Raw genomic sequence first — 11,330 nt, forward strand, 5'->3', positions numbered from 1 at the left:
GCTTCTCTGTCTCCTATATTAAAGCTACTATTGCATGTTCCATAGTATATTTCAGGATTGTCTGTATGTGTATCTATTAGTCTATCCTATTAAGCTGAGAGTTTCTCAAGGCTGTATCTTTCTTTATTTTTATCTTCTGGACTAACACAGAACCTTTTAACTCCCAACTAGTGTTTGTCAAATTTATTTTAATTGCATTGATTTGAAATATGTGAAGGCACAAGCTTTTGATATAATTTTAAGGGTTTAATATGCTGGATCCCAAATTGAAAATGTGTTCTGTAGGTTTTGGGGAACCACTGATGCTTTGGAAGACTTGCAGTGACATGATGTAATTTAGTGAGTCTGAGCTGCCAGACAGTAGAGAAATGTGTAGAGTGCAACCCCATGTCTGTAGTAGACAATAGGAGCTGAGTGTATTGATTTTAGCCTGACTTTTCGGGAACCTCTACTCTTTTCTCATTTGGGACATGGGAGTGTTATTTTACCTTACTTTATTGTGGAGGTGGGGCTTTTTTGAGATCATTCTTTTCAGAGCTTTCGAAGTATCTGGCTGACAGGCTGGCTGAGGTTTTATAATCAACCATTTCTAATCATGAAATGTTCTAATTATAAAAAGTAATGTACTTAGACATTCTAAATTATGTTCCCATTCACTTTGCCAAGTACCTTTCCAAAATCTTTTTGCTTTGGCATCCTATTTTCTTTCTTTCTTTTTATTAAATTCTCTTTTCACATCACAGAAAACTGAGGAAAATTCAACTTCAGAAATGATATAACTTAGAACAAACAATGTTATGCATGTAAGCAGTGTAAGGTAAGTCAAAATATGATACTCTGCCTCCCAAATCTAAACTCCACTTTGTCTCCAGGAGCTGCTCCCTCAAATACCAGAGCTAGATGTCTGTCTGGCTGAAAGTAAAATGACAATGATATCCCAGTAATCCTTCCTGACTTGAGAGATGGAACTTTCTGTTCCTTCCACAAATCCTCATTCTCCAGACAAAGGCAGATACTGGGCTAGTGGATTTCAAATAAGATTGCACAGATTCTTGTTGATACTAAAATTCCCCCAAGGTGAGGAAAGGTGAGTTCATGCCCAGCCCACTCATCTATCTCAGCAGATTCACTTTGGAAATGTTAAATTATGTATAGAATTTCATTTAAAAAAGGAATTTGATTACCGTAAACATTACAAAACAAAATAAACAAACAAAAAAACATGGTTTCCACAATTATTGCCAGTATATACAATTGCTGGAAAACTTGTGTAAAGAAAAATACTGTGGATCTAAACTCAAAGAACTCCTTCTTGGATATTTTATTCTACTCCTTCAGTTAGTCTTTTGACATTGAAAAATCAACCTATCTAATCCTTAGTTTTCTCATGCTGTGTGTTATAAAATGTAACTGTAATAAAGCTTTTGAAAAGTGGTCAGCAAATTATAATATTCTATTCAAATATGTGCATTTTGTTTTCTCAAGAAAGGGTGAGTAAATTAATGAAATTCTAAAAGAACATAAATATGTCATTACTGATTATGTTTTTTGAATGCCTACTGTGATTATTAATTTTATATGTCAGTTTGGGCAAGACAGTTGGCAAATTTTATTCTGGGTATCTCTGTGAGAATGTCTTTGGAAAAAATTAACATTAAAATCAGTGAACTTGAATGAAGTAGATTGCCTTCCATAATGTGAGACTCATTCAGTCAGTTGAAGGCCTAAATAGAGGTCAACAAAAGGTTGATTCTCCCCTCAGTAAGAAAGAATTCTCCGACTGTAGATGGCTTTCTAATTGGGATATCAGCTCTTCTTATTTCTTCAATAGCTTCCAGCTCTGAACTGATCTGGGATCTCAGTTCTCCAGGTTTGGGATATATCAGCATCCATAATCATGTGAGCCATTTTCTTACAATAAACCAACTTCAGGAATCTAGCCTATTTCTAGATTCCTTGAGAGTTTCTGAAGGCTGTATCTTTCTTTGTTTTTATCTTCTGGACTAACACAGAACCTTTTAATTCCCAACTAGTGTTTGTCAAATTTATTTTAATTGCATTGATTTGAAATATGTGAAGGCACAAGCTTTTGATATAATTTGAAGGATTTAATATGCTGGATCCCAAATTGAAAATGAAATATAATTGAAATAAAATATATTTATTATCATATAATAATAATGTGTAAGTGTATTAATCTATCCATAAAGCTTTTCAATTCTGAATCTTCTATATCCCTGAAAAATATACCTTCCAAGGTGATTTTAAAATATACTCACAAATTCTTTGACATTTTCCCTTCCAAATAAAGTGGAGCCTAGTTTATCTCTCCCCTGGATGTGGGCTGGACTAAGGATTTGCTTCAAGTGAATATAATAGAGCAGATAGCAATATGTGGCAATGTCATAAAAAGGCATATGGCATCCTTCTTATTTCTGCTCCTAAATCACTTTGTCTATGGAAAGTTCATTACCAATACTTAAGGACACTCAAGGAGCCCTAGAAAGAAGTCCATATGAGGGGTTCAAGACCACAATCCATGCTGTCACTCCCGTTCAGAAGACATGGAAAGCTGCTCTGCCACAGGGCTGCCCAGAACATAATCCTTGGGTCCTTTGGTGCCATGATAGTAAGCAATGTCTTCCCTGAATTGAGTGGGAAGCTCACTGGCATGGCCTCCCATGTGCCCACCCACAACTTGTTGAATCTGGCATGCCACCTGAAGAAAACTGCCAAATATCATGACATCAAGAAAGTAGTTGCTGGGCGACTGGTGCACACCTGTAATCTCAGTGGCTCAGGAGGCTGAGACAGGAGGATCATGAGCTCAAAGCCAGCCTCAGCAACAGTGAAGTGCTAAAAAACTCAGTGAAATTCTGTCTCTAAATAAAAAATAGGAATGGGGATGTGGCTCAGTGGTGGAGTGCTCCTGAGTGCAATCCTTAGTGCCCATAAAATTAAAAATAAAAAAAGTAGTGAAGCAGGCATCAGAGGAACCCATCAAGAGTGTTCTGGTCTACACTGAGGACCAGGTTGTCTCCTGTGACTTTAACAGTGATCCCTACTCTTCTATTTATTTATTTTTATTTATTTATTTTGATACTGGGAATTAAACCCAGGGGTACTTAACCACTGAGCCTCATGCCTAGACCTTTTTATTTTTATTTTAAGACTGGGTTTCACTAAGTTCCTTAGGGCCTCACTAAGTTTCTAAGGCTGGCCTTGAACTTGTGATCCTCCTACCTCAGACCCCCAGGTTGCAAGAATTATGGGCATGCACCACCATGCTCAGCTCTTTTGATGCTGGATCTAGTACTGCCCTCAACAAGCACTTTGTTAAGTTCATTTTCTGGTATGACAATAAATTTGGTTATAGTAACAAGGTGGTGGATTTAATGGTCCACATGGCCTCCAAGGAGTAACAGCCCCTGGACCACCTACCCCAGCAAGAACATGAAAGGAAGAGAGAGGCCCTCAGTTGCTGGGGAGTGCTGCTCCAAATCAGTCCCCCAACATACTGAGAATCTTCCTTCCTTCCTTCCATTTTCTATCCCAGATCTCCTGAAGAAGGGGAGGGGTTTAGGGATCCCTATTGTCATGAGCCATTGATAAAGTTCACTGCAGCTCTCCCACCAATAAAGAAGAAGTCCCCAACCTCCAGTCAATAGCTTTGTGACCCATCTTGGAAGTAGACTCTCTAGCCCTGTGAAGTCTTCAGAAGATTGAGACCCTGGCAGACATCCTGACAGCAAATTTCAGAGTGGTCCTGAGCTAGAATCACCCAGGAAAGCTGCTCCCAGATTCCAGATCCATAAAAAGTATGAGAGATAATAAATATTTCTTATTTTGGCTTCTGTGTTTATGACAATGTTTTGCAGTAATACAAGCATGAGAGCGTCCGCACGTGTACACACACACACACACACACACACACAATTAAAAATAACATGTTGTGAATGTTGTCCTGGGCCCTTACATTCCTACACTCAGATTTGTGAATAGTTACTGGACATGGTGAAAAGTCAATAAGAAAAATTTCCATTACATTTTCTATTTGCATGAGATATGGGAGGGTGGCCAACATCTAGAAAGCCTGGATCAAAATTCAAAGTACTCTTGTTGATCTGGGCAGGAAGTCAAGACAACCCAAATGAGGGTCAATGAGGGCAAGGACAAAGTAGTGAGCCTTGAAAGGAAAAGCAAACCCTTCATCAGCACAATGAGGAATAATTGGTTGCATAAAAACAAAGGTCAGACTCCCTGTATGCTTAAAATAGGTGTTCAATACATATGCATTGATTGATGTTGGTTGATTTATTTTGAATTGCAGACAGATTGTGAGTCATCAATGGTGCAATATAGTTTAAATAAATGTGAGTTGGGCCTGGAAAACAGCAATACAATAGGAAGAAACCAAGACCAAGCACATTTTTCCTATCATTATGGAGGTTTACTGGTCCAACCACCACAAAACTCTGATTACTGAGTGAGAGGAATTTCCTTTTGGATGATGAGTAATACTTTTGGTGGGAAGCAAAGGAGAGTCTTCCTTGGAAGGGAATTTGGCAGCGGAGCCTGACCTATTTCTTTCAGCCAGGACCTGGATTGATCTCTCTGGATGGAATAGTGATGTGATTTGCAAAGATCTGATAAAGAACTTCCTCAGATTATTGGTGAGAGAGAACAGGACAGGAGAGGGTGATTGTAGGTTGGTAGCAGAAGAGAAATCTGATATGAAAGTTGGACATACTAAACACCAAGATATGGCTTGATTTTCTTTTTATTATCTTTTTGATGAAAATCACATCATGTTTAGTCTTCAGTGGGACAAATACCACTGTGATTGAATTGTGGAACAACTTTTGTTTTTGGTTTCGGAGAGTGGGTCCTATGTAAAATATTGAAGAGCACATTAACATAAAGATATTCTCATGTTCTGGTTTCCCTGAGAGATTCTTTCCTTAAACATCTTGTCTTAGTGTTATTATTATAGTGCTCAAAAGATCCTAATGTGGACAACTAGTTATACAACTACTTAGTGGTAGAGGCTTTTTTTTTTTTTGATAAGCAATACTAAAGAATTAAGAGGTAATTTTTTTTTTCATCGCAAACCAGCTAGAAGTTAGAAGGTGCAAGACCTTGTTGTGATTTAGATCTCAAAGCTGACGCTTCTTCCAGTATTGTATTCCACAAAGTCATTTAACCTGAAAACCTGCTACAGTTGGAATCTTAAAAGTCTCCCAAAGGCTTTTGTTCAAAGCGTGGTCCCCAGGGTAGAGTTATCAGGAAACGGTGGAACCTTCAGGATGTGGGTTCCAGTGGGAGTTCTGCCCCTTGCTCTTTGGCTCATGATTTAAATGGCTTTGCTGTCCCTTGTATTCCTTGCCACTGCCATCTAACACATTCACCAGAAGCCTGAGCAATGAGTCCACCCAGTTTTGGACTAGATAATTAAATATTTCTGATTAATACAATGTCCCTTCTTCATTTTCTGGAATAAGTCAGAATGAGGCTCTATGCCTGCATTTTTATTCTCATCCAATTCTTCACCAGCTCAGAGAGCCAAGAGACCTCGATACAGGTCAAAGGGTTACAGTTTCTTATGCATGTAGCCCAGTGGTCAAGGACCAGAGGAAATAAGCAGATCTTCATGAATCCCCCAGGGCAGGCCATCTCGCTTCAACTCTTTGATGAAAACTTGACCAACAGATTTGGCACTGGTGGAATATAGTATTTTTCCATATTTTTAATAAAGATTAGCTCAGTTTTATAAAAGTCAGTTCCAAAGCATGTGCTTTCTTATATAATACAGACTTAACAGATTTATAAATGTAAAACTTCTGCATCTCCTTGAGAAGGGAGCGTGATTATAACTGTCTGAACTCTGCTTCTTCCAGGTTTACTTTTCTCTCTGGAAAGCTTGGTTCCTCAAGTTGAACTTTAAAAATGATAGCATAATCTTTTTTTAAATGGTGTATTCCCACTTGTAAAGTGAGAATAATCATAACTATCAAGGTTATTGTTAAGGTTAGAAATAATTTATATAATGTGCCTAACCTGTGAGACCTGAGACACCATGTGCTTCACCACCACTACCACCACTGCTCTTACTACTACAACTACTACTACTACTACTACTACTACTAGTACTAAAGTCACAACTAATGATACCAATAACAAAGATGATAAAAGCAGTGACACTGGTTCTAATAGCATAGTCACTTGAAATTGTCAGGTTGGTGTAGTCTTTTACATTGATATTTATGTTATTCCTATTATGTCATTGAGGTTATAAGATTAAAATATGTACCTGGGACACAGAGAGTTTTCTCCACAATGCTAGTTCTCTTTCTTTAAGAAGGAGAGCTTGCCTTGTTCGTCTTTGAAAGGGTGTGTTTCTCTTGTATAGACAAGCATGCAGAGAACATTTTACTTTTTAAAAGAGCACATTTCCATACCTATCAAGGAAATGAAAGCTTTTCAAGAAAATCCCTGTGAAAAGTCTAAGATTATTAAAAGAATAACTGTTGAAGAAAAAAGAAACAAAGCATTTAACCTTTTTCCTATAAAAGTCAAAGACTGTACTTCTCACAAAAGCCTCTGCAACCTCCCATTTTATTCAGGAGCTAAAGAAACTAGCAGTCCCCAAGGTGCCAAGATTTAATTTCCATTGCATAGAATGCCCCTCACATCAGAATTAATCAGGCTTCCTTTTCACTGTCTCATTTCCCATCAGGAATCCTTTGGTGTAAACCTCAAAGGTAAACACAAATGTTCATATGCTCAACCTGTTTTGAAGAGCCAAATATTCAGTATGTAAATCATTGGCAGTGACAGTTGCACACTGACTCGGGCACAATTAATCGCAGTCTAAGACAAAGTCCCCATTAGCCTCTCTTGTGCTCACCCCCGTGCCTTGCTCCAAGATATCAAGCCAAATGATGGAGTATTTATGTGTTTTGCTGCCCATAAGCAAATGGAACACATCCTAATTTTGTTTGTAAGAGTAAAAAGAAGTCAGATATATGAAATAACTTTTAGTCTCTTGATTTCCTATTTGGGGTTCAGGTAGCATTATATGGACAACTAATTTCACTATTTGTACAAATCTTCATTATTGATATCCCAGAATTATAAGAAAATCACTTATGAGGTTATAAAGTAATTTCCTGCTAATAATTGGAACATTTGGGGGTCTATCTTTTATGGGTATCACATTTTTAGTGGATGTTTCAGGTATACTTAAAAGCAAAGTAAATGTCAGCCCAGCTCCAGGATTTGTGACATGCTTACAGAATGAGGAAGGTGTTTGTTTGCGGAAGGATGAGCCTGGTGTTGCATGTCGGGTAGCGACTCAGATTTAGTCTACATGTGTGGTTTTATTTCCTGTGCTTGCAATTGTACACTGCAGGGATGAAGGATACGGCTTCCCAGAGTGACTTTTGTAGCAATAAAGGGCTTAATGGTCTGCTTATCCCTTTTCTGTGTCTTGCTATTTCAATCCCTTGTAAACTTAGGCAGTTGTTCCAGTTCAAAAAGTGGACAAAGGACAGGGCAGTGCTCATTTTCAAATCCCTCTCTGATGAGAGACCATGGAGAAGCAGAGAGGATGAAATGTGGTTTTAGAACCTTTCTCTCCCTGAGGTAATTATCATTCTCCTCAAATTCACTGGTGTCTGGGGGATTTGTTCTACCTTTGGGTTGGTTCCAAACTGTACACAGGTATTACAGGCAGAGAAGCTCAAGGGAGTTTGAGATGTGCCTCCAGAGCACAATAAGTGGCTTAAACTATCTTACTTACAGTATGTTGGCTTAGTCCTAAAGGATTCAGGAAGTTTCTGAAGTCAAAAGTTGCTTTACTTCAAATTTGATTGTACAGGGAATACATTCCTTAAAGATATTCTTTTTATGTTCCTTTTAGATGTATAGATAATAATTTGGGGATCATGCCACACTCAGTAATTTCATTTTTGAGCACTGACAAACCCAAGAAAGAAAATATCACATTTGGCTCATTGCTGTAGACTAGTTTCAGGAGGGAACTTAAATCAGCAACAGAAATTCTGATGTTGATAATATCAGATAACAGAATTCCAAGCATGTGCTGATGTTGCTGGCTTGTCTGGATGCTGCTGTTACAGGCTGTTCAGTCTGTGAAAGTTCTAGAGACCGTAATCTGCCACAACAGGCAGAGACTTCTTTGGAACAAGCTGTCATATCTAGGAACCAACCGAGTCTTCTCACTTCAATGTGTCTGACTAAAATGAAACCAAAGGGGAAAATGCCTTTGTAGTAAGATTCCCTATGCCAGGTAGATATGTTTTCTAAGTTCTTCTATAGTGCTAGTATTAACATTACCAAAATTTGTCTTACTATACGGCCATGAAATCCCTTGTATCCTTGCTTATCTCCAACTAAGCTGTGGGCTCTCTGGGGGTTTTGTGCTCTTGTAAGTTTCTAGGGTACAACATTTCAGTGTTGGAATAGGAGTGAGCATTTGAAAAATATCTACTGAATTAATGAATTGGACTGCTTGTGTTGAAGAAAAGTCTTAAATTCAGCTATCATGTTTCTAACTTATTAAAGTTATAATAAATAATAGCATTGTTATTTATTAGGTGTCTAACATTCTGCTAAACACTTTGCATATTATGTCTAAATCCTCACAACTCCATGGATGATTGTACTAAAAATGAAGCTTTGGAATCAGAGAAACCTGTGTTTAAACTTGTGTTCTACCCCTTGTTAGCTCTTGGGCTTAGTGAATCCATGTGAGGTGCCAAACTTCATTTGTGAATACGGGTTAATAATAACTTTATCTAGAAGTATTCAAAGAATTATATTTACATAGCATACAGGAACTGTTTAGTTGTTATTCCTGTGTTAAGATTTTTTTGTAGTTGTTGTTCTGAGTCAATACATGCTACAGATAATTTATCAGTTTAGAACACAGAAACAAAGGAAATCTTTTCTTTTAGTTCACTAGTCTCTTATTCTTGTGTTTTCTAAATATCCACCCATTCCTTTTAATCTTAATATAATTTAGCAGCTTTTATTCAATCCGAGTGTATTACACACAACCTCAGTTTTATAATAACTAAAAATTTCCCTTGAACAAAATCCCTTCTGATTGTTGTTAGTTGCTTATTCTACCCAGGATCTTTTTTGCTATTTTCTGATTCTTCCTTGTCTCTCCCTACACTGTGAAAGAGTTTGTTTAGATAAAATATTGTTGCAAGAGATCCCAATGTTTTATATACCCCTGGCTGTCCTACCCAGGATCAGACAAAAATGCACTGATAGCAGAGATCAAAGACAGTCTGGATACATTACCAGTCAGAGGAGATGTCACCCACAAATATTACCAAAAGCTTGGTCCTTGTCCCTGATGCCAGTTCAATATAGAGAACATGGTTTTGAGAAAAAAAGAAAAAATAAGTTTTTTTTTTGTTTGTTTGTTTTTTGCTTTCTAGCTAAGGAGAAGCACAGGGGACTCCTATCCCAGAAGCTGTGATTCTGCTCATCAGGGAGAACAGGGGATTTTCAAAGAAGTGATCCATTCCAGGTGTTCCCTGTGGTGGGAGTGATTCACTTCCTTAGATCTTCTGGTACCATCACTTTAGTGTGACTTACTTATTTCCTATGATGGCTGTGTGCTCAAAGACAAATAACTTGGCTCAGAATGGGAAAAAGCTTTCCTCCAAGATTTGGGAGGAGGAGAGGGAGAAGAGGAAAAGAAAATGTATCCATTTAAAAAATGAGCCTCAGTGGCAGAGCAGCAACGACCATATTCAAAGCATGAAGTGGACCACTGTTACATAAACACTGAAGCCCGTGAACCATCTAATGCAGTATACACAATGGGTTCATCTGTGCCAGTGAAACCTCCTGGGTACTGGTTTAATGTCTCTTTACTTTCTCTATGGGTTGTTTATAAATGGAAAGATTTTATTCACAACTGTGTCTAACTCCATCTAGATGCTTTTCATAAGGAGATTGCTAATGATTTCTTCTGTGTACCAGTTCAAGTCTCTTCTGCTGGGAATTCATATTTCAACAGAAATCAGAAGACACAAACTACTATATATGGTATATTTATCATGAAGATACTAGAATTGTTTCACTAAAACTAAAGGTTTTGGGCATATAATGTGTCTTATTGGTGTTCTGTATGTGGATTATATAGCATAGACAATTGTTTTAGTTAGTTTTTATGTCACTGGGACCAAAAGACCTGACAAGAACAAATAGAGGAGGAAAAGTTTATTTGGCTGATTTTTCAATTTCTATGAGGAATGTCATTGGGATTTTGATTGGTATTACATTAAATCTGTATAGTGCTTTTGATAGTATGGCCATTTTGACAGTATTAATTCTGCCTATACAAGAACATGGGAGATCTTCCTATCTTCTAAGGTCTTCTTTAATTTCTTTCTTTAGCATGCCGTAGTTTTCATTGTAGAAGTCTTTCACCTCTTTCATTAAGTTGATTCCAAAGTACTTTTTTGAAGCTATTATAAATGGGGTAGTTTTCCTAGTTTCTCTTTCAGAGGATTTGTCACTAATATACAGAAATACCTTCAATTTATGAGTTTTGATTTTATGTCCTGCTATTTAGCTAAACTCATTTATTAGTTCTAGATGTTTTCTGGTCGAATTTTTTGGATCCTAAAAAACAATCATAAAATTCATCTGGAAAAATAAGAGACCCAGAATAGTCAAAGCAATCCTTAGCAAGAAGAGTGAAGCACTATATTAAGCTATATTACATATCAGTAGTAACAAAAATGGCATGGTATGGGCACAAAATAGAATTGTAGACCAATGGTACAGAATAGAGGACACAGAGACAAACCCACATAAATACAGTTATCTCATGCTAGACAAAGACACCAAAAACATATATTGGAGAAAAGATAGCCTCTTCAACAAATGGTGTTGGGAGAATTAGAAATCCATATGCAGCAAAATGGAATTAAGCCTCTATCTGTCACCATGCACAAAACTCAACTCAAAGTGGATCAAGGACCTACAAATTAGACTAGAGATCCTGTACCTAGTAGAAGAAAAATTAGGCCCAAATCTTCATCAAGTTGTATTAGGCTGTGGCTTCCTTAACAAGAGTTCTGTAGTGCAAGAAATAAAATCAAGAATCAATAAATGGGATAGATTCAAACCGAAAAGCTTCTTCTCAGCAAAAGAAATTATCAGTGAGGTGAAGAGAGAGTCTACAGAACGGGAGCAAATTTTTACCACACATACATCAGAGCACTAATCTCTAGGATATATAAAGAACTCAAAAATATTAACACCAAAAAAACCAAACAAGC

Source organism: Urocitellus parryii, chromosome 2, assembly GCF_045843805.1.
Source record: "Urocitellus parryii isolate mUroPar1 chromosome 2, mUroPar1.hap1, whole genome shotgun sequence".
Lineage (NCBI taxonomy): Eukaryota > Metazoa > Chordata > Mammalia > Rodentia > Sciuridae > Urocitellus > Urocitellus parryii.